Consider the following 22,740-nt stretch of genomic DNA (forward strand, 5'->3'; position numbering starts at 1 on the left):
TGTCTGAGGGGAACCGACTGTCCCGAGGTCCCAGATGGACCGGGCTGGTCATCTAGATCCAGGGAGACAGAGCTGCTGTCCTCACTGTAGGCCTCTTCTGGGGGTGGAGTGGACATTTGTGGACCCTCCTGCGCGGTGACCTGGCGTTCGGGTCCTGCAGGGGTATAAAAGTATGGTTATTGCTTCTGTGTGTGCCATAGCGTGCAATGGGTGGGTGCCCGTGTACCCCAGTGCTGGCATTCCTTTGTGGGGGCTGTTGTGACGGTGGTTTGGGGGGGAGGGGGTTGTATGTGTATGTGCAGTGGGCATGCTTTGGTGATGGGTGTCCATGCTTTGTGGACGCATGCAGGGCTAGGTGTTGGGATGGGTGGGTTGTGATGGTGAGACATTTGCAAGGAGTAGGTGTGATGGGGGTGGGGGTGAGGGTGGGGGTATGAGTTGGCATGCAGGTGGGGTGGGGGGGATGAAGTAGTGAAGATGAGACTTACCAGAGTCCATTCCTCCAGCTACTCCTGCGAGGCCCTCAGGAAGCAGGATGTTCAAGATCTGCTCCTCCCATGTTGTAAATTCTGGGGGAGGAGGTGGGGGTCCGCCGCCAGTCCGCTGCACCGCGATGTTGTGCCTGGATACCATGGAACGCACCTTACCCCGTAGGTCGTTCCACCTCTTCCTGATGTCGTCCCTATTTCTTGGGTGCTGTCCCACAGCATTGACCCTGTCCACTATTCTGCTCCATAGCTCCATCTTCCTGGCAATGGTGGTGTGCTGCACCTGTGTCCCGAACAGCTGTGGCTCTACTCGTACAATTTCCTCCACCATGACCCTGAGTTCATCATCAGAGAACCTGGGGTGTCTTTGCGGTGCCATGGGGTGGTGTGGGTGATGTGTAGGGTGGATTGTGTGGTGCTAAGTGTGGTGATGTGTATTGTTGTGTTGTGTGAAGTGCGTGCAAATATTGCTGGATGACAGTGAATTGGGCGTCTGGGTGCTCGGATGTGTTTTCTCGGTGCATGTTCACGGATCTCTAGGAGTGGAGGTTTGTGGGTGATGTGGGTGTGTGTTTTATATTGTATTGGGTGTGTGGGAGTGGTGTGTGTATGTGTATCAGGTGTGTGTATTTTGAATTGTCCAATGTGGTAGTGTTTTGTACAAGTGTGTGTATTTCGAGTGCAACGGTGTGTACCGCCAAATGGAATACCGCGGTTGAAAGACCGCCTCGTGGATTCGTGTGTCGTGATAGTGTGGGCGTATTTCTGTTGGCGTGGCGGTGGAGGTTTGTTCATCGCCAGTTTCTCGCTGGCCTTTGGTGTGGGGGATTTTTGTGGATGTCTGTATTTTGGCGGTTTGCTTGTTGTGGGTCAGAATGACCGTGGTGGTTTACCGCGGCCGCGGCGGTGTTATGGCGGTCTTCTGAACGGCGGTAAGCGCCTTTTACCGCCGAGGTTGGAATGACCCCCAATGTCACAATCCATCTCCCACGAACAATGTCTGCAGTGCTGCATCCGTCATTGCCATCACTGGGAAGCAAGTCAAGCCACTGTATGCATCAGACTATGAAACTAACAAGTGCACATTCACAGTGTAACTCTCAATCAATCAATATATTTATAGAGCGCACTACATACCCGATAGGGTTTCAAGGCGCTGAGGGGGGGGGGTTAGCTGCTACTGGTCGAAGAGCCAGGTCTTGAGGAGTCTTCTGAAGGCGAGTAGGTCCTGGGTCCGTCGCAGGTTGGTTGGGGGAGTGTTCCATGTCTTGGCGGTGAGGTAGGAGAAGGGTCTGCCGCCGGATGTCTTTCGGTGGATGCGGGGGACAGTGGCGAGTGCGAGGTCTGCGGAACGGAGCTGTTGGGTGGGGGTGTAGAAGCTGAGTCTGTTGTTGAGGTAAGCAGGTCCGGTGTTGTGGAGTGCTTTGTGTGCGTGGGTGAGGAGCTTGAATGTGATCCTCTTGTCAACGGGGAGCCAGTGGAGGTCTCTCAGGTGTACGTTGGGGTACGTTGAGGATCAGTCAGGCGGAGGTGTTTTGGATGTGTTGGAGGCGCCGCAGGTGTTTTGTCGGGATGCCTGTGTAGAGTGCATTGCCGTAGTCTAGCCTGCTGCTGACGAGGGCCTGTGTCACTGTTTTTCTTGTGTCTGTTGGGATCCACTTGTAGATCCTGCGGAGCATGCGGAGAGTTTTGTAGCAGGAGGAGGAGACTGCGTTGACCTGTTTTGACATGGAGAGAGAGGAGTCGAGGATGAAGCCCAGATTGCGTGCGTGGTCGGTTGGTGTTGGTGGGGTTCCTAGAGATGTTGGCCACCAGGAGTCATCCCAGGCGGAGGGGTAAGGTCCGAGGATGAGGACCTCCGTCTTGTCCGAGTTCAGTTTCAGGCGGCTGTTTCTCATCCATTCGGCAACGGCCTGCATACCCTCGTGGGGGTTGGGCTTGGCGGTGTGGGGGTCCTTGGTGAGGGAGAGGATGAGGTGGGTGTCATCGGCATAGGAGATGATGTTGAGGTTGTATTGGCGGGCTACTTGAGCGAGGGGTGCCATATAGATGTTGAATAATGTTGGGCTGAGGGATGAGCCCTGGGGTATGCTGCAGATGATTTTGGTGGCTTTGGAGCGGAAGGGAGGGAGGCGGACTCTCTGGGTTCTGTCGGAGAGGAAGGATGTAGTCCATTCGAGGGCTTTCTCTTGTATTCCAGCTTCGAAGAGGTGGGTTCTCAGAGTATGATGGCATACCGTGTCAAAGGCGGCTGATAGGTTCAGGAGGATGAGGGCTGATGTTTCGCCGTTGTCCATTTGGCATCTGATGTCGTCTGTTGCGGCGAGGTAGTGGTCTCGGTGCTGTGATTTTGCCGGAAGCCAGACTGGGAGGGGTGCAGGATGTCGTTGTTTTCGAGGTGGCCAGTCAGTTGTGCATTGACGATTTTCTCGATGACCTTCACAGGGAACGGGAGTAGGGAGATGGGTCGGAAGTTCTTGAGGTCCTGAGGGTCTGCTTTGGGCTTCTGAAGGAGGGCGTTGATTTCGGCGTGTTTCCAGCTTTCTGGGAATGTTGCTGTTTCGAAGGAGATGTTGATGACCTTCCGTAATTGGGGAGCGATGGCTGCGTCTGCTTTGTTGTACACGTGGTGAGGGCATGGGTCTGATGGTGATCCGGAGTGGATGGAGTTCATGAATTTGCGTGTCTCGGTGTCGCTGACGTTGGCCCAGGAGGATAGGCGCTCGGAGTGGGTGGTGTTAGCGGGGGTGGTGTCTGGCGTGGTGGGGGCAGCTGTGGTGTTGAAGCTGCCGTGGATGTCGGTGATCTTTTGGTGGAAGAAGGTGGCCAGAGAGTCGCAGAACTCTTGCAAGGGTGGAATGTCGTTGACGTTGGCGCTGGGGTTGGAGAGTTCTTTAACGATGCTGAAGAGCTCTTTGCTGTCGTGTACGTTGTTATCTAGGCGGTCTTTGAAGGAGGATCTTTTGGCTAGTCTGATTAGTTGGTGGTGTCTGCGGGTGGCGTCTTTGTGGGCCGTGAGGCTGTCAGGTGTGTGTTCGGTGAGCCATTTATTCTTAAGTTTCCGGCAGATGCGCTTGTTGGTCTGGAGCTCTTCGGTGAACGAGGTGGCTTTCTTGGTGGCTTGGTTGTTGGTGGTCTTCTTGAGTGGTGCGAGGGAGTTGGCGCAGTCGTTGATCCACTGTCTGAGGTTGTGGGCGGTGGTGTCTGGGTCGGTGGGGTCGTTAGGCGGGTTCTGGGCAAGGGCGTTGGTCAGATGGTTTTGGGTGACTTTGCTCCAGTGGTGGCGGGGTGGCTGTAGGGTGCGGTGGTGCTTGACCTGTTTCTGGAAGGTGAAGTGGATGCAGTGGTGGTCGGTCCAGTGGAGTTTGGTGGTGTGGTTGAAGGTGATGTGGGCGCTTGTGGAGAAGATGTGGTCAAGCGTGTGGACGGCTGCGTGGGTGGGTGTGGTGGCGAGTTGTCTGAGGCCGAAGTTGGCGAGGTTGTCGATCAGGGTGGTGGAGTTGACGTTGTTGTTGTTCTTGAGGTGGAAGTTTAGGTCCCCGAGGAGGATGTAGTCTGTAGAGGCGAGTGCGTGGGCGCTAGCGAGATCAGAGATGGAGTCGCTGAAAGGTGCCCATGGTCCGGGGGGTCTGTAGACGAGCGTTCCTCTGAGGGTGGGTTTGGGGTCGGTGTGTATTTGGAAGTGCAGATGTTCGGCGGTCTTGAGGGTGTCATCCATGTGGGCGTGGACCTTGAGGGTGGCCTTTCCCTCTTCATCCACAGGTACCCCTGCCACTGCCATCCTCCATAGGATGCCAGAGACAGCCATCCCTCCCCAGGATGAAGGCCCCAGTGGATGTCTTGACTTTGACGAGTTACCTGGCCAATCTGGGACAACTGGTCAGTCCACAACCAGCAGCCCCACCCTGGCCACATCTGAGTCCTCCACCCCAGTGGCAACAACAGAACAGTCAAACCCTCACTCCCAAACCTGTGTTCCAAGGACTGTACAATCAGCAGTGTGCCCCACAGTAAATGGACCAGAGTCAACCCCCCGCACCCAAGACGATGAAGGCCCTGGTGTAACTGGGAATGGGCACACTGTGCCAGATGCACAGGCAGAGGGGGTCAGGGGCAGTGGGAGAGCACCTGTGGGCCAAGGGATGGAAACGACATCTCCAAAGTCCTGGGAGCATACCAGCAATCCCAGGACAAGATGAGCCAGATCCTCTCAACCTTGCAGAAGAACCAGAGGCTGCAGAGGGAATACCACCAGAAGGACAGGTGGCATTACTGGATAAGTTGGTTAAAGAAGGTGTTAAAACTTTGTGCTTGCAGTTCTTCCATTTACTTTCAGAACCTCTAAATGGGCTGAGATTTTAAATTAATTCCTTAATAGCTGAGGCTTTTCCACCCCACTGCTGAGTCTGTTTTTTGAGAATTGGAGCACTTTGTGCTTAGCTCTTTATACCTTTGGGCCTGATTAAGAGTTTGACGGATGGGGTTACTCCATCACAAAAGTGAGGGATATCCCATCCGCACGGAAATTGTGATACAGCAGACAGGATATCCATCAGGTTTGTGATGGAGTAATCCGTCCACCAAATTCTAAATCAGGCCCTTTGTCTCCAAAAAGGTCTCTAGCCCAAATCTGAGTCTTTCTTTTCTTAAATGCTGGGCAATCTAGCAGTACCAAGGTATTGTAGATTTCCCTGGAGGGACCCAAGAAAATAACCAATATACATCAATGTTTTTTGGGAAAAATGAGGAAAGTGCTGAACAAGAATGCTTAATAAATGGCCCTAAAATAATGGTTGCTGTGCTAGGATCATCATGTCTCCAGCTTTCAGGAACAAGATGAGTTGTAAAAAAATATTTTTACTACAGTTTTTTATTTTTCTAATTTGTAGTCAGCTTTTTTGTTGTTTCTACCTTCTTGCACTTTGTAGTGGGAAAAGGTGTAAAGCTCATGGGTGAATCCAGAGATGCTACGCATTTTTGAAAATAAGACAAAATTCCAAATTCAACAAGGGGTCATTTGTGTAGCTCTCTCGTAGTGTTCACAAAGACATTCATTGTTAACAAAATAAAAACAGAAGATGGCAGAGTTTTTGTCTGTCATTTTTTGCCCCGATGGCTGATTTACAAAAGTGGTACAATGCTACACTCATAAGACTGTTCTTGTCCTAGGAATATGTAGGACCTCATAATGAGTTTGGCGGCCTGCCGGTAAGACAGCTGTGGTTGCAGCTGCCAAAAGGCTGCCATGTTGGCGGTCATCCACCCACCCTATTAAGAGAAATACACAGCTCAGACTGCGAAAAAGTAGCCAATTTCCCAAAACTGCCAGGACACGGACGGGCGGAAAAAAGGCTTTCAGACCATAAGCACCACCAGCCCAACAAAAATCAACCGATCAAATTGCGATTTACAAATCACGGGAGCGGTTCTTCCATGGCAGAAACCAATTGGTAATATGAACCGCAGCCGTCTGAACTCACAACAGTCAGAACACCACACCACATTGGACAGTTTGAATACCCCCCACACATTCACACACCTGACACACTGACACACTGCACTATAAAACACATCCCTACACAACCCACAATCCTTAGCAACCAGAATGCCACTCACACCCAGAGAGTAGGATAAGCCAAACAATAGGCACCCGTACACATAACAATCAGCACACATCTCACATTTGCACAACAGACACAACACACAATTTACAAACCCACACAATACACAAGCATCACACACTCACATCATAGCACCCACACCTCATCACAAACATCATTCACCCTTCTATTCACTACCTCACCATCTTTAGCACCACTATCATGTCCCCATAAAAACACCCATGTTTCACTGATGATGAGTTGAGGTCATGGTGGACGCATATTGGCTGTGGCCTACCTTGAGTTGGATGGGCGTTTGAGGGCAGCACAGCAGCCACAAGGGAGTGAGTACTGATTGAAGTAATTTACATTCCTCCGCAAGGTGAGTGTATGATGTGAAAGACTGTAAGTTGTGACAATGTGGTAAGTGCGAAAGGTAATGTGTCCTAGGTAAACCTATATGTGGAGTACCCAGCATTGGTGCATAGGTGTGCCCAATGTATTATGTAGTGGGACATATTACTCACCTATGTCATCCCTTCTGTACAGTAGCATATGATGATGCACATGTGACTGTGTTATATGTGTATCACTTTGCTGCTCTTAGACCCTGCTGGTTGTTCCTTGCCACCTACAGTTCCATACTCCCAACATCCTGATGGTAAGTTGTCCTTATCTTTGCCCTCTGTCCATTCAAATGCCCCTTGATCCATCTCTAACTGCAACACTGGATCAGACAAGTTGAGCACATGCCTAAAGTTCCTAAGGTTTCCAATGAGTGTCAAATTATTGTGAGGCTGTGATCTCAATCTGACATTTCACATGCCACACTTGCTGCACTTACTCAGATCTGTTAGGAGTTGTCCCCATTTGTGAGTTTGAAACGTTGGCATGCGTGATGTTTCCTCAGAATGGACAACCTGCATGCACTAAACCTTGGTGGTATTACTAGACTCGTAGTGCAAGCCATATCATTGAGTGTTCAGAATATTTGTACCAAGTACATGTTCCTTGGATAGTATTTGGCTACAAAGCAATTTCCTATTGCAATATGTTGTGGGCATGTTAAATAGGCCACTACAGATTGGTAATTGGTACATTCTGAACTGGTTTTTGCCAACATCATGTGTACATTGTTAGGTCCAGACATATATCAACATTGTGATGCAACTTAAACATACTTACTTTTGCTATTGTGTATATGTTTTGATGGCTCTTGGTATGGAATCCTAGAGTTAGTACTGACTGAATTGTGTTGCAGATGTGGCATTTCACCTTCACATGTTCTTGGACTTGTATGTGTAGTCAGTCATTTGGCTTACCTCAAGGTGTATGCCCCTATCATGTTAAACTCAGAAGTGTGAGGTGGCTTTGCAATGGTCATGTACAGATGTAAGATTGCTCATGTCTGAAATGTGGATAGGGATGTGGCCACTTGAATAATGGGCTATTGATGTTGCCAGTCATCATGATTAGTTGTACTGTATGTGGCCTTCATGCACATGACAGTTGTGCATTGTATGAAAGGTGATGGTATAGTACCTGGCCTTGTCTGCGGCTAAATCCTGTGGGCTAAGTTGGCCCTTATAAGTGTACATGACTTTGTTTACAGTTGGAGGGTGACTTAGAACAGTAGCTCGACAAAGTATGTAGCATTCTTTCCTACATGACTATTGGGCCCGGTGTTGCTGACATGTGTTTAGTCTCTATCATACTCCAATCATTGAAATGGCAGGTATGGTTGTTGCATATTTGCTTATGTCAATAGCAAAGGTTGTGGACTATGTGACATGAAATGGTATTGGCATGTATGCAACATGCTGTCTTGTGTTTGGCACATGATGTGGTTCCTTTCCTGGTACATGACACCTGCTAAAAATGTAGGTATGTGTGGATTTTGTGTTTGTGATATGTAGAAATGTATGTCACCACTATTTCTATTTGGTTGGTTGTTGGTTGACTATGCTGGTATGGATAGGCACCCAGATGTTCCCAAGTCAGGTTGTCATGGAATGGTTATTGTGATTGCTCTACTGATATGATGGTATAGTAGGTGTGCGATAGGTGTCTTAAGTGGTGTGTGACATTGTTGTAATGTAGGGGTATAAGTAGTATTGTTGTGTAGCCATTTTAGCTATAGCTCCATTAACATTATTTTAACAAACTAGGCCTGCCGCTGTGCACTTTAACCTAGATATATTTTATTCGGCTTCGCTTTATTATTGTTATAATAGCAACTTTTACAGTCCTGTTTTATTTCTCTCTATCTAACTGTTTTTGCCTAGGCCAGCACTCTGTTCTCAAACAAGACATTCTTGCTCACTCTGTGCTTCTTCCAAAGGCTGCAGCAAGATAGGTTGCCGGTGAACGTGGTACAAGTTTAATCTCTGGCATTCATAGAAAATACACATCCTTACGTAGGGACATTTTCGCACAACATCAGTTGTTTTATTATAAAAACACTTCCCTGTCCCTTACACAGTAGATGGAGATTCCAGCCAGAGAACCACAACTGTATGCTGATTACTGAATGCTCCACTACAGCTGCTTTTGCAGACTTCAGGCCTTTGCTCAGGTATGGGGGATGATGTCTTCCCAGGGGAACCCGAAGGGCACAATTAGAGCTTAACACGTTGTGCTCTATTATAGCCCAGGTAGGAACTGGTCTATTGACTCTAGTGGCAACATGGTAATATTATTTTTATGTTTTACTCTTCTTGTCACAATTTTAATATTTTCATGCTGTATCGTCCTGGTTAGAGAGAAACGGGTGAGACCTGAGTGACCACGGCTTCCCTGAGAAACCAGTTATGTCATGCGCTCGGCTGCCCAATCACCCCTGCCTTCGGGTAGAGGTGAGGCACTGCTAGTTGGCCGGAGCAAAACCCAGATTGGAGCGACAGCTGTCACCTGTAGTGGGTCATACTCAGTCTCCCACACCGCAGGCTATCCTTCCACTCGAAATCCAGTAGTCTCATTAGACTAATGAGAGCCTACGCGACAGTATCTAGTTATGACATGATGTTGGCACTGACCTGGTTCTACCTAGGGGTGTGGTACAAGTGGTTGTAATGTGATTGATGTGTACAGTGTGATGTAAGTTGATGACCCTACCTCTCTTTCTGTTTCCCTGCATCAGCATTGGCAGGCGAAGGAGAAGGGGCACAGCCAAGTGGGCAAGCTGCTGGCCAAGGCCCCTCGTCATGATACCACCGACACGAGAGATCCAGTGGCCAGGAGGATGAGGGGAGTGCCATGGGGGAGATATGATACAGTTCAACATCTTTGGAATTCTCCTCCAGTGGACACTCACTGGCAGTGGCAGATCCATCTAGGACCACCCGAGCACCATCTCTGTCCACCCCCCCTTTCTACCACTGCCCTCCCTGCAGCCCCCCATCCAGATGGCTGTGCCTACTCACCCAGGAGGGTGGGCGTCTCCTTTGCTGCAGAGGCACCTTTTCCCCAGCCCCTGTTAGCCCTGCTGCCCTCAGTGAGGAGGCTATTGATCTCCTGAGGACGATCTCTGTGGGTCAGTCGACCATTGTGAACACCATCCAGGGACTGGCAACTCAAGTCCAACAGAATAATGCATTCCTGGAGGGCACTCACAGTGTATTGGCTGGCCTACAGAGATCTTTTCAGGTTCTTGTCTCCACACTGTCGGCAGACAGTCACCCTTTGATTACCATCCCCCCTCTACCTTCCTCAAAGGAAACTCCCCCAACCCAGCCAAAGCATACAGACAGACAGGCATGCATCCACCCAAACATCCAATGGTTGCTAAGACAAACATAGGCACCACAAGACACACCACTGGCATGCACCTAAGCAACATACAGATGCAGACACAGCAACAGTCACAACCTGCCCTGACAAGGCCGCCACCCCTAGCATCACTGATGCATGGATTTTTTCCTCCTGATACACCTGCAGACACTACACCAACATTCACAGATTCAGCCACTGCACCTATCCTACCCACAGTCAGCACAACAGCAAACATTCAGACATCCACCCCAGTCACCAGACCCACAGACACCACCATAACCACTGACACTCCTACATGCAGCACACCCACCATACCTGCAGTCACCACCAGTCAGCAGACAGTCACCCACCCACCACGGCATCCATCCGCCACCTCCACCCCCTCAGTCCCTTACACATAAATGCACTTACTCACCCACCCACCACCCACAAGCATATCTCCCACAAACATGCACCAGCAACACCCACACATACACATCCGACAACCACTCCTTCACCCTCCACACCCAGGCCTCCTTCTGATGACCGTCCCCGAGTGTCAAAAAAAGCTTTCCTTTCATCTTTTGACCTTTTCCTACTCCTCTTCCCACTGTGGGACCCTAAATGCTCTGATCCCTTTCCAGGCATGTCCCTTCCACCTCCAAGCCCTCCCCTACCCACCCCTGCAAGTACCCATGTCCCTCCCCCCACCAAGAAGTTTTCCCCTCCCAGGAGAGACCAACCCTCCCCTAAACCTAGACCTAAACACCCCCTCTTAAGCCCAATCCCAAAGTACTGTCTCCAAAGTTTAGGCCCAAACCCCACCTCAGCTCCCCTCATCCCCGATAATCCCTCAGGTGCCTTCCTGCCCCCTTGATGCCCCTACCTGTGGAGGTTATATCGCAGTCAGGAGTCAAGGGCACACAGATGTGAATAGTGTGCGTATTGCAAATTTTACAATTGTACTTGCTTATGGCCTTGGACATTTCATTAATATTTATAATTTCTAATACATCTTTGGACTAAACAGTTGTTGGTTTCGACGTTACATGTTTGTCCTGCATTTCTTTTCTTAGGGCAGATTTGATCACGGCTGACATTGTTTGTGTGTGAGTATTTGTGTATAAGTGGTGCTGTGCTACCTGTTTTAACTGGGCAGCATGTGAGGTTGTGTGCAGTGCTTTTGGCCCCTAGTGATGGGTGTGTGTTGTGTGATAGGCATGTGCATGTAGGGGACATGTTGTTTTCATGGTATTGAGTCGTGTTTGTGTTGACGTGTTTTTTGCGGGGTTGTGTGGCTTTGTGTGCTTTGAATGTATGCACGTGCATGTTTTGTGTATGATATGTCAGATACGATGTGCTGTGTATGTAGATTGCTGCGTTGTATGGTTGTGTGATTGTTTGTGTTCATTCCCTGTTGGTGGTACATTGTGTTATATGTGTGATTTGTCACTGGGTACTGTCTATTATGGGTGCTTGCCAATGCACTGATGGAGTTGTGGTTGTGGTGTTTTGGTGTTGTGTGTTAGTGCATGTGACTGGGGTGTGTGTTTTTGATGTGTGTGATAGCCGTAGTGTGTGTACTGTGTATGTGCGGGTGTGTATGTGGCTGTCTGTGAGCGTGCGTGTCAGGTTACCTGTGTGTGTCGCCCTTGCTTCCCTCTGTTCCCGATGGTATGTTGTGTGAGTGTACGAACGTTGGCAATATACAACAGTGACAGGTTAGTGTGTGTACTTACGGTTGCTATTGTTGTCTTTGGCATTGATTCCGGAGTCTCTGGGCAAGTAGGAGCAGCGGGCTGAAGGCTAGTTCTGGTTCCCTGGAGGCTTTGAACGAGTATGGCCTCCTGAAGGAGAGTGTCTCCTTTTATGCAGTTCGTTTCCGCCTGTGTTTGTGTGGCGGTGCGACCGTGTCGGAAACCTTGGCAGTGCATTTTGCAAAGTGTTCTTTCTTCTGCACTGACCTATATTTATAAGCCAAAAATTTAAAGAAATTCTACCTATAATAACAAATGTCATTATTAGAAATGGGGTCTCTAATTGGCAGTATTGCACCCTGTTCAATTAAGGACCTTCACTCTAGTCACACACAGCTAAGATAACCCCTGCTCACCCCCTTGGTAGCTTGGCATGAGCAGTCAGGCTTATCTCAGAGGCAATATGTAAAGTATTTGTAAACAAACAAATTAATACAGTGAAAAGACCACAAAAGTACTCCACACCAGTTTGGAAAAATAGCCAATATATATATCTGATTAAAACAAGATCAAAATGACAAAAATCGAACATACGGTAGTAAAGATGTCACTTTTAAAAGTTGAAATGAGTCTTAATCCATAGAAATCAATGACTGTATCTTTTTAGCACAAAGTACCTGGGATGTGTCAAGAAGAAAGACAATTTGGGCCATAGGAGAGGTGAGACACTGAAAATCAAAGCGATTTGTCGGTTTCTTAATGCACAGGGGAGGTGATGCATTGATACTTTCTTCGTATGAGAGGTGATGCATCAGTTCCATGCTGGCAGGGAAGGTGATGCGTTGATTCTTTCCTCGCAGGAAAGGCGATGCGTTGATTTCCGGACACGCAGCCTCAGTTCCTTACTGCAATGAGTTTTCAATGAGAAATCGACACCCTAGGATGATGCCGGGAAAATCTAGACATGCTGTGTTGATGAAGCCACGGTAAAACAGGCGCTGCGTTGGTTCTGCAGCCACTAGACAGGTGCTGTGTCGATTCTCTAGTCAGGGGACAGGGGCTGCGTCTATTTTTCCACTGCTGTGTGTTGGTGCATGGATTTTTTCCTTCAGATCACCAGCTTACACTTCCAAAGACCTAGGGACTGGAGTTGGCACCACTTGGCAAGTCAGTAGAAGAGCCCAGGCACTGGCAGATGAAGTCTTTGATGTGCCTAAGACTTCTTAGCAGGAGGCAATCTTGGATCAAGCCCTTGGAGAACTGTGCAAAGCATGATATAGAAAGCAAAGTCTAGTCCTTTCATTCCCAAGACAGAAGCAGCAAGCAGCAGGCCAGCACAACAAAACAACAGGCAGAGTTGCAATCCGTCCCACATCATCCAGCTCTTCTTTCTGGCAGAATGTTGTCAATCCTGAAATGTTCAAACTTTGTGGGGTCAGAGGTCCAGTAGTTATACCGATGTCTGCCTTTTAAGTAGGCATATTTCAAATGGAATTCTTTGTTGTGCACAAGACCCTGCCTTTCTCTGCCCAGGCCCCAGACCCAAGTCACACTCCAGGGGGTTGGCGACAGCTTTGTGTAAGGACAGGCACAGGCCTATTCAGGTACAAGTATCAGCTCCTCCCACCATACTAGCCCAGAAGGATCCATCAGGATATGCAGGACACACCTCAGCTCCCTTTGTGTGACTATCTAGAGTGAATTCACAAACAGCCCAACTGTCATCCTGACCTAGACGTGTATTCCACAGACAGGCACAGAATGGTTAGGCAAGAAAATGCCTAATTTGTGAAAGTGGCGTTTTAAAACTTACAATTTAAAAAACAACTTCATCAAAATATGTATTTTTAAATTGTGAGTTTATAGACCCCAAACTCCATATCCCTAGCTGCTCCCAAGGGAAAATTACAGATACTTCAAAGCAGTTCCCATGTTACCCTAGGGGAGAGATAGGACTTGCAATAATTAAAACCAAATTTAGCAGTATTTCACTTTCAGGACATGTAAAACACACCAGCATATGTCCTATCTTTGAAATACACTGCACCCTGCCCCTGGGGCTGCCTTGTACCTACCTTAGGGGTGACTTACATGTAGTAAAAAGGAAGGTTAGGGCTTGGCAAGTGGGTGCACTTGCCAGGTCAAACTGGCAGTTCAAAACTGCATCCACAGACCTTGCAGCGGCAGGCCTGAGACATGTTTACAGGGCTACTCCTGTGAGTGGCACAATCAGTGATACAGGCCCACTAGCAGCATTTGATTTACAGGTCCTGGGCACAAATGGTGCACTATATCAGGGACTTTCTAACAAATCAAAATTGCCAATCATGGATAAACCAATCACCAATACCATTTAGACAGAGAGTATTTGCACTTTAGCACTGGTCAGCAGTGGTAAAGTGATCAGAGCCCTAAAGCCAGCAAAAACAAAACTCAGCACAGGATCAAAAACAAGGGGTCAGAAGCTAAACGTTTAGGGATAACCGAACAAAAAGGGCCATTTCCAAAAGTCATACAAACCTGTGTTGCCACTCTTCTGCAGAAATAAAGATAATACACTTTTATGATGGGCCTGTGACAGGAAAGGCCCAAAAATACAAAGTGGAGACATTGCTTTTTCGCTATGAAAAATGACAGATTTTGGCAATGTGGGTAGCAGCGGTATTTGGGCCCGGACTTGGCTGCCACCCAGAGGAACATACTAAAGCCAGACATTTATGAAAACTAGACACTTAGGGGCAGAGTGGTTGATATGCACTGATCCATCTTTGTTTTCTTCCCCAGAAAGCCCCGCAAACCTCAGAGCTAGGCTAAAATCATCCAATTTTCTCACATTTCTGTTAAGGAAACTTCTAGAATCTGCATGGATTGTCAAAATTCTCTGCATTACTACACTTCTCCCAATAAAAATGGTATTCTGGCTGTGTGGGTGAACCTATCCCCACATCACAATTCAATGTAAAATCATAAATGTTTTGACTTTTGGGGGCAAACTTAGTATGTTACTCTCAAACTGCCCTCCTTTGGGAGGTACAAAGCCAAATAGTCACCACAAAATGTCTTGTATTTTTTTTTTTTTTACATAGAGTGTGATCCAGCCTGTGGTCCCCCCCCCCCCATCCCATATAACCCCAACAATTTTTCTGCTCTCCCTGGGAGGGCTGTAGAAAGCCCACCATACACCAGGGAGTGTATTTTTTTTATTATGGAATAGGATGGACCAGCAGCCGTGGCATTGACCCCCATCCCCAAAGTCCCAACAGTCTTTCTGACCTGCCCTACGATCCGCTAAAGGCCTAGAGCATCCCATGTTAAGTAAAAGAAAATGTAACTTCATGTTGGTGTCATTTTGACATATTAGGCAGAAGATAAGAGTTAATATCCCCACTCTACCGCCACCAAGCTTAAGCTTGTTTCTAATGTGCATGGTTACTTAAAACCATTACACCTTCATACAGTAAAACAATAATAGATAAAACATGCATTTGCAATGCAATAGTTCTCGCATTTGCTTGAGTTAGAGCTATTGGCATTGTAAATTCATCACTGGACTTTTCTTGCCACATATATTGGTCAACCCTGCCTCATAATTTCATCTTTTCCTGCCATTTAATTCAATGATTCTTCTAAATCTATTAATACTCTGTGCTCATTGTACATAGGCGCATTAACAACGCATCTCAATTGACATAAACAAAATACAATAAACTTCTCCTTGCTGTACTGCTTAAGATCTCAATGTACGATTTTGTCTATTCTCATACACACAGTATTCACATACACATTCCATAAGTAATGACTCTGGTCAACAGAATCGTCGTGGAGAACATTCAACATTCAAAAGGATTCATTGCGCTACTCACTCATTCATTAACAGGCCCAGTTGTGTATACGGTTTAATTGTTGGTCTTCCAAGAGGAGATATAGATCAGCCTCTTGTCTTGTGACTTCTTAACTTTGTTATAATAACGGTGAAAAGGAGTGCATGTTAAACTGTCTGGCGAGCCTCTTTCGTTCCTCCTTTCCTAAACCTGTCGTGCTTGGTTTAGTTTATGTGTTGTGTACCGTATCAGTAATCGTGGATAATGCAATCTTTTTAATATTTCTTGTTCTTTTTGTGAATTTTCGGGTGAACAGGGGCAAGTGGGCATCCAAGGCTTGCCAGGTATGCCCGGACCCCCATGGCCACCTGAACCCCGAGGTAACTCCGGTGTGCCTGGTCTAACTGGACAACCCGAATTTTTAAATACTCTTTATTAACGTACATAGAGTGCCAGCGTAAAAGAAGCAATGTCCCTATCGAATGGTGCTAGGTTTATTTTTCAGTTGGCCATGTTTTGTTTCTGTCTCCCCGTGCAACTGAGGTAAATTGGACTAGGGCAAATAGCTGCCACCAAAGTGTTTTCTTTGCCCCTTCTTCTTCAAGGCTATTACTATCCAAATGCATATGTTCGAGGTTGACACCAGTGTTGTTTTCCCCTCCAGACTCCCGCTGAATATCGCGGAAGAAAGTAACACTTTGACTTCAATTATACCGGTCTCAGCAGAAAGCAGCAGACTAAAACAAGTGAGCCTCCGCCCTCCTTCCCACCACCAGGGACTGCAGGCAGGCACACTCAGCTCCACGAACTGCAAACGTGAGCAAGATAGCCTGATTTATAGCCTTGTTTACAGTTAAGCTAAACTCAGAGCAAGAATGCTCTGCAATCGACACAAGCAGGAAAAAAGTTAAAACGAGGGCGAGCTGGCCCTGGAAAAGCCCCCCTCTGCTGTTGGTTTTATGTTTACAGAGGGAGCTGGTAGGGAGGAGAGACTGAACGCGCACACACTGTGTAAGTGAAACAGGCAAATAGTTTTTAAAAAAAAAGTCCCCTACATAAGAGATAAACAGGGCATAGCGTACAGTAGTTGGTGCTGCTCCCAAAGTGAAAAAGACAAGACAAAGAGGCAGAACTGGCTACTAGCAAGCAAGAATGTTTGAAGGACACTGCAACAAACAAATTAAATAGCTTTGTACCACAGTGTAAGTATACTTAAAAGTATACAACACGTTGAACGCTTACGCTCAATCTAAAAAGTTTATGGAGAAACTGTGATCAAAAGCATAAAAATGCTTATTTGCTTGAATACAAGAATTATAAAATACATTTTAGAGGGAAGCCTATTCTTATAGGATAATAGGCCATGGATGTGACTGTGAAAAATGTATTAAAGTGTCAGTGCTCAGCCACAGTATCCTTTGCTGACCCCAGTGCCACAATCGCCCTCCAGATGTTAAGTGGTTGTATGCCCCTAAGAAGTTTGATAAAGTGTTGGTGCTCGCCTGCAGCGTCCTTAGCTGACCACAACACAGCTGTTGGCTTCCAGATCTCAAATGGGTAGGCTGTAGCCACTGGTGTGCTAGGATTGTTAAAGTGGCATTGCTTTTAATATTGACCAATGTCTAGATGTGTGCCGGTGCCTCACAGTGCCATTGCATTTACTATTTCCCCATGATGGCCTTTGTTCTTGCTTCGAATATTTCTAGAAACTTTATCATCCAGATGTTTAGGTGAATGTGTTCTAGATTGAGTGCAGCTATGAGGGCTTGCCTTCATGATAGAATGGTGGCTTAATTAAAGACTGCACACAGCAATGTGCTACAGGGAACATTGATGGGCAACTACAGAGAACATGAGTTAGGGTCTCCTTTTCGAAGCAGCAGAGTCTGAATGCTGCAGCCTTGGCAGATTAAACCAAGTGGGTTGTTAGTCCAGAGTTGGTTGTATTCCTAAACTGAGGCTCATGAACTTCAAATTGTTGTGTAATAGAAATCTAACCTTGAAGTAGGAATGTGGCTTTTAAGACATGTATGTGTAAATGACTTGCTGGGCATGAGCCCACTTCACCAACGTCGCTTTGCCTTCTTGCATGGCAAGGAATCTGGCAGTACTGGTAAGTATTTTTTTTAATTTGCCGGTTGATGCCTTGGTGATCCATGAGTCAGTGGCTTGTTACGACTGCAGAGCATCTTCTAAGAAACATCTGAATTTTAATTTTGAGTTCTGCTTCTTTATTTTGAGCCAGACGCATGCAGCTAATGAGTTTTCCTCTGCCAATCTGAATCTACAGCACATCTTTAGAAAACAATATTTTGTAGCAAGTGACTGTTTTCTTAAGCTCAGCTCTAGGCACAGTTGTGTCTGCGATTAATTTGAAGCCTGTAGACAAACCAATAGGTTTTTGCAATTAGCATATCTAATAACCTTGCCACAATTCCTGACATTATTTCTCAGCCGCACGTAATGGTCAGGAGCAACTTCACCGCGAGGGCCTTCTGAAGGGGCGCTAAAATGTGACCTTGCAGTCAGTGATTTTGAAAGTGTACAGAATGTTGAAATAATACCCCAGGTGGCAGAATGCCTGTATGGTGCCTGATTGTGGGATGCAGTACAGTGCCCGGATGAGCAAACCCTGCAGCCTATTCTGTTTGCACTTTTTTTACTGATGGGCTGGTGGGATTACCGACCCCCTGTAATGGGCACGTAAGTGGTAAAAACCTCAACCCGCACTTCCGAGGGCTCTGAAAGCCCACCAGACTACCAGGGAAGAAAGTGAGAAAATTGGAATTGATCCCTACTTTCCGGCACCAGGCAGTATAAGGGGGGGCAGAATGGGGGATTTACTCCTCTCTACCAGCCCATGTGTCAAAACTGCTCCCAAATAAATCGAAAAGCCCTCATTTTTAGACCAAAGCGTGATGTACCTATCTTACATTTTGTGGCCTTTCTTGCTGAGAGCAGTAGGCCCAGCCATGCAAGTAGGGCATGGTTTGTATTGGGAGAATGGTGGGAATACATAACAGTCGAACATTTGAAATTATCAATTGACTACACTTTTTGTCTTTCAAATGTAAGCCAGTGTGCAAGAAAGAACACATTATGCAAAATGTCACATGAATCATGATAGTAGGGTAAGCACAAATTCAGAGTTGCTCAAATAATCACTATTCATATATTCAGTACCTTGGGCACATTTAAAAAATGCAAAACTTTCCTTCATACCTATTTTTACTTCATTACATTTCACCATATAAACTGATGCATAGTAGGTACACAATGAAAAATAAATATAAGTTGCAGCACATCTGTTGGCTCAGGATATCATGGTTTTTTTTGGTCAACCACAAATCACAACATATACCTGTGACAAGAAAGGTCTGGTGACTGTAATAACATACTGCATTTGTATATCAGCTATCAGGTCAAAAGATTACAATCAAAATGTCACCTTTTTCTATTTTTTCCTTCTTACTTTCATTATTTTCTTTATTTCAACAACTAATTTGTTTTGGAAAATAGTGATATCAAATAACCCTTAGCTGAATTTTAAATTGTATCTACTTTTCAGTAATTAATAGCTTTCCGGGTTCACCTACAGGCTTCACACCATTTTCCATCACAATCATCAAGTAGATAGAAAACACAAACAACAGGAAAAATCGAGTACCATTTAGAAAAATTAAATAAAAGCAGTGAAAAATAGTTTTTTTTTACAACTCTGGTTATTCGAATTAACTGGGAAAGGGTGACAATAACACAGTAAACCTTTTGTGTTAAGAGGTTAGGAAAATCTACATCCTTGAATTGACTGTGATGTGACAGGAGGAAACTGAACTGCCATAACACGTTATAAAGTTAATGAGATATTTTTTATTCATTAGATTTCACCAACTAAATTGATGCATAGAGTGGATGCCATGAAAAATCTGTTAAGTTGCAGTTCGGTTGTTGGCTCTGGGTATAAAGTGCTTTTGGACGATCAACAAGTGTGAATATAATGGCGTGACAGACGTAACTGATATTACTTTTGTAAAACAGCCATCAGGACAAAAAACTATGATAAGAAACATCACTTTACTCTATTTTTATGTCGCGCATAAGGGTACAACATCTTGTATACTTTTAAGTATACTTCTTCTGTGGGCTTCCAGCTATTTCATTTGTTAGTTTCACTGTCATTTAAAAATCCTTGCTTGCTAGTGGTCAGTCACACCTATTCGTCCCTCCTTCGTCTGTGTGGGAGCAGGTACCAACCACTGTATAATTATGCTTTGTCCTGTTTATCTGGTCTGTAAGGGACGTTTTTTTTCTTTGCTTCCTGCTCCTGTCCAGGAAAGTGTCCCCTTTCTTTTACAGAGCATTCTTCCTCCGAGCTTAGCTATAAACAAGGCTATAAAACAGGCTGTTATCTTGGTCACATTTGGTCTTTGTGGGCTGTCTGCACCCTCACTCAGCTGCCTGGTTCCCACGCTTCCTTGGCTTGGATTTTCTTTACCAAAAGTGCCTGCCTGTGTGCTGAGAGTAAGGGCAGAGGATCACTTTTAATTGCTTATAGCCTATGCACCCAGCTCTAACAGGGCTCCGCAATCCTTAGAGACAGTGCCCACTTCTGCTCCATACTGGGATCCCACTCGCAGCTCCATCAGTGCACCTCAGTTCACACAGTCCAAGCCCTCAGCCGCGCCAGTGCCGGGAACCCCCCACATGATGTCTGCCAGAGCACCTCAGTTCTTGCAGTCAGTACACTCTGCTGCTCCAGTACTGGGATCCTCAGTCCAAGCTCCATCAGTGCACCACAGTTCACACACTCCAGGCCCTCAGCCGTGCCAGTGCCAGGAAACCCACACACGCTGTCTGCCGGAGCACTTCAGTTCTTCCAGTCAGTACACTCTACTGCTCCAGTACTGGGACCTCGGGCGCAGGTCCATCAGTGAACCACAGTTCACACACTCAAAGCCCTCAGCTGTGCCCATGCCAGAACCCCACACACGCTGTCTGCCAGAGGACCTCAATTTCTGAGCTTAGCTGTAAACAAGACTATAAATCAGGCTGTTATCTTTGTCACATTTGGTCTGCCTGTCTGTGCCATCCAGAGGCCCAGCCCCCAGATGTAACCTGATGTCACCTAGGAAACCTTTGTATGGGTCCCTGCTCTTTCAGCTCTGCTTCCCACATGCAGCTTAGCCAAAGCACCTTTTTCCAAGCACTCATTGCCCACTGCTGTTCCAGTGACGGGACCCCACATGCTTTCGGCCAGAGCACCTCAGTTTTTACAGACAGTACACACTCCTGTTCCAGTACTGGGACCTCTGGCGCAGCTCCATCAGTGAACCTCGGTTCACACACTCCATAACCCTCAGCCGTGCCAGAACCCCACACATGCTGTCTGCCAGAGCACCTCAGTTTTTGCAGTCAGTACACATTGCTTTTCCAGTACTGGGACCCCGGGCGCAGCTCCATCAGTGCATCTCAGTTCACACACTCCAAGTCCCTCAGCCACGCCAGAACCCCCCACACACTGTCTGCCAGAGCACCTCAGTTCTTAAAGTCATTACACACTGCTGTTCCAGTAGTGGGACCTTGAGCGCAGCTCCATCAGTGCACCTCAGTTCACACATTCCAAGCACTCCAGCCGTGCCTGTGCCACAACCCCACACACGCTGTCTGCCAGGGCACCTCAGAACACACTGCCGTTCCAGTACTGTGAGCTCGGGCGCAGCTCCATCAGTGCACCTAAGTTCACACATTATAAGCCCCTCAGCCGTGCCAGAACTCCACACACACTTTCTGCCAGTTCTTACAGTCAGTACACACTGCTTTTCCAGTACTAGGACCTTGGGCGCAGCTCCATCAGTGCACCTCAGTTCTCACACTTCAAGCCCCTCAGCCGTGCTTGTGCCAGAACCCACACATGCCATCTGCCAGAGCAATTCAGTTCTTAAAGTCAGTGCACACTGCTGTTCCAGTACCTGGACCTCGGGTGCAGCTCAGTTCACACACTCCAAGCCCTCAGCCGTTCCAGAACCCCACATATGGTGTCTGCCAGAGCACCTAGGTTTTTACAGTCAGTACACTCTGCTGTTCCACTACTAAGACCTGGGGCGCAACTCCATCAGTGCACCTCAGTTATACCCCGGCGAGGTCACTTCCTTTCCTAAATTGGGACCCTGCTCACAAACAGTTCCATTACAGCGCTCAATTCTAATATTCAGTCCCACTGCCAAGCCAACACTTGACCCAAAAGAGGAAAACACAGCTCAGCCAGTGTACCTCAAGTCTAACATCTAATGCCACTTGTAAGGAAATGCCTCCTTGGCATGGTTACCCCCTGACTTTTTGCCTATGCTGATGCCAAGTTATGATTTGAAAGTGTGCTGAGGCCTGCTAACCAGACCCCAGCACCAGTGTTCTTTCCCTAACCTGTACCTTTGTCTCCACAATTGGCACACCCTGGCATCCAGGTAAGTCCCTTGTAACTGGTGCCTCTGGTACCAAGGGCCCTGATACCAGGGAAGGTTTCTAAGGGCTGCAGCATGTCTTATGCCATCCTGGGGACCCCTCACTCAGCACAGACACACTGCTTGCCAGCTTGTGTGTGCTGGTGGGGAGAAAATGACTAAGTCGACATGGCACTCCCCTCAGGGTGCCATGCCAACCTCACACTGCCCATGGCATAGATAAGTCACCCCTCTAGCAGGACTTACAGCCCTAAGGCAGGGTGCACTATACCATAGGTGAGGGCATAAGTGCATGAGCACTATGCCCTTACAGTGTCTAAGCAAAACCTTAGACATTGTAAGTGCAGCGTAGCCATAAGAGTATATGGTCTGGGAGTCTGTCCTACATGAACTCCACAGCACCATAATGACTACACTGAAAACTGTGAAGTTTGGTATCAAACTTCTCAGCACAATAAATGCACACTGATGCCAGTGCACATTTTATTGTGAAATACACCCCAGAGGGCATCTTAGAGATGCCCCCTGAAAACATACCCGACTTCCAGTGTGGGCTGACTAGTTTTGCCAGCCTGCCACACACCAGACATGTTGCTTGTCACATGGGGAGAGTACCTTTGTCACTCTGTGGCTAGTAACAAAGCCTGTACTGGGTGGAGGTGCTTCTCACCTCCCCCTGCAGGAGCTGTAACACCTAGCGGTGAGCCTCAAAGGCTCACCCCCTTTGTTACAGCGCCACAGTGCATTCCAGCTAGTGGAGATGCCCGCCCCCTCTGGTCACTGCCCCACTTTTGGCGGAAAGGCCGGAGGAGATAATGAGAAAAACAAGGAGGAGTCACTGGCCAGTCAGGACAACCCCTAAGGTGTCCTGAGCTGAGGTGACTCTGACTTTTAGAAATCCTCCATCTTGCAGATGGGGGATTCCC

This window comes from Pleurodeles waltl, chromosome 4_1 (genome assembly GCF_031143425.1).
Source record: "Pleurodeles waltl isolate 20211129_DDA chromosome 4_1, aPleWal1.hap1.20221129, whole genome shotgun sequence".
Lineage (NCBI taxonomy): Eukaryota > Metazoa > Chordata > Amphibia > Caudata > Salamandridae > Pleurodeles > Pleurodeles waltl.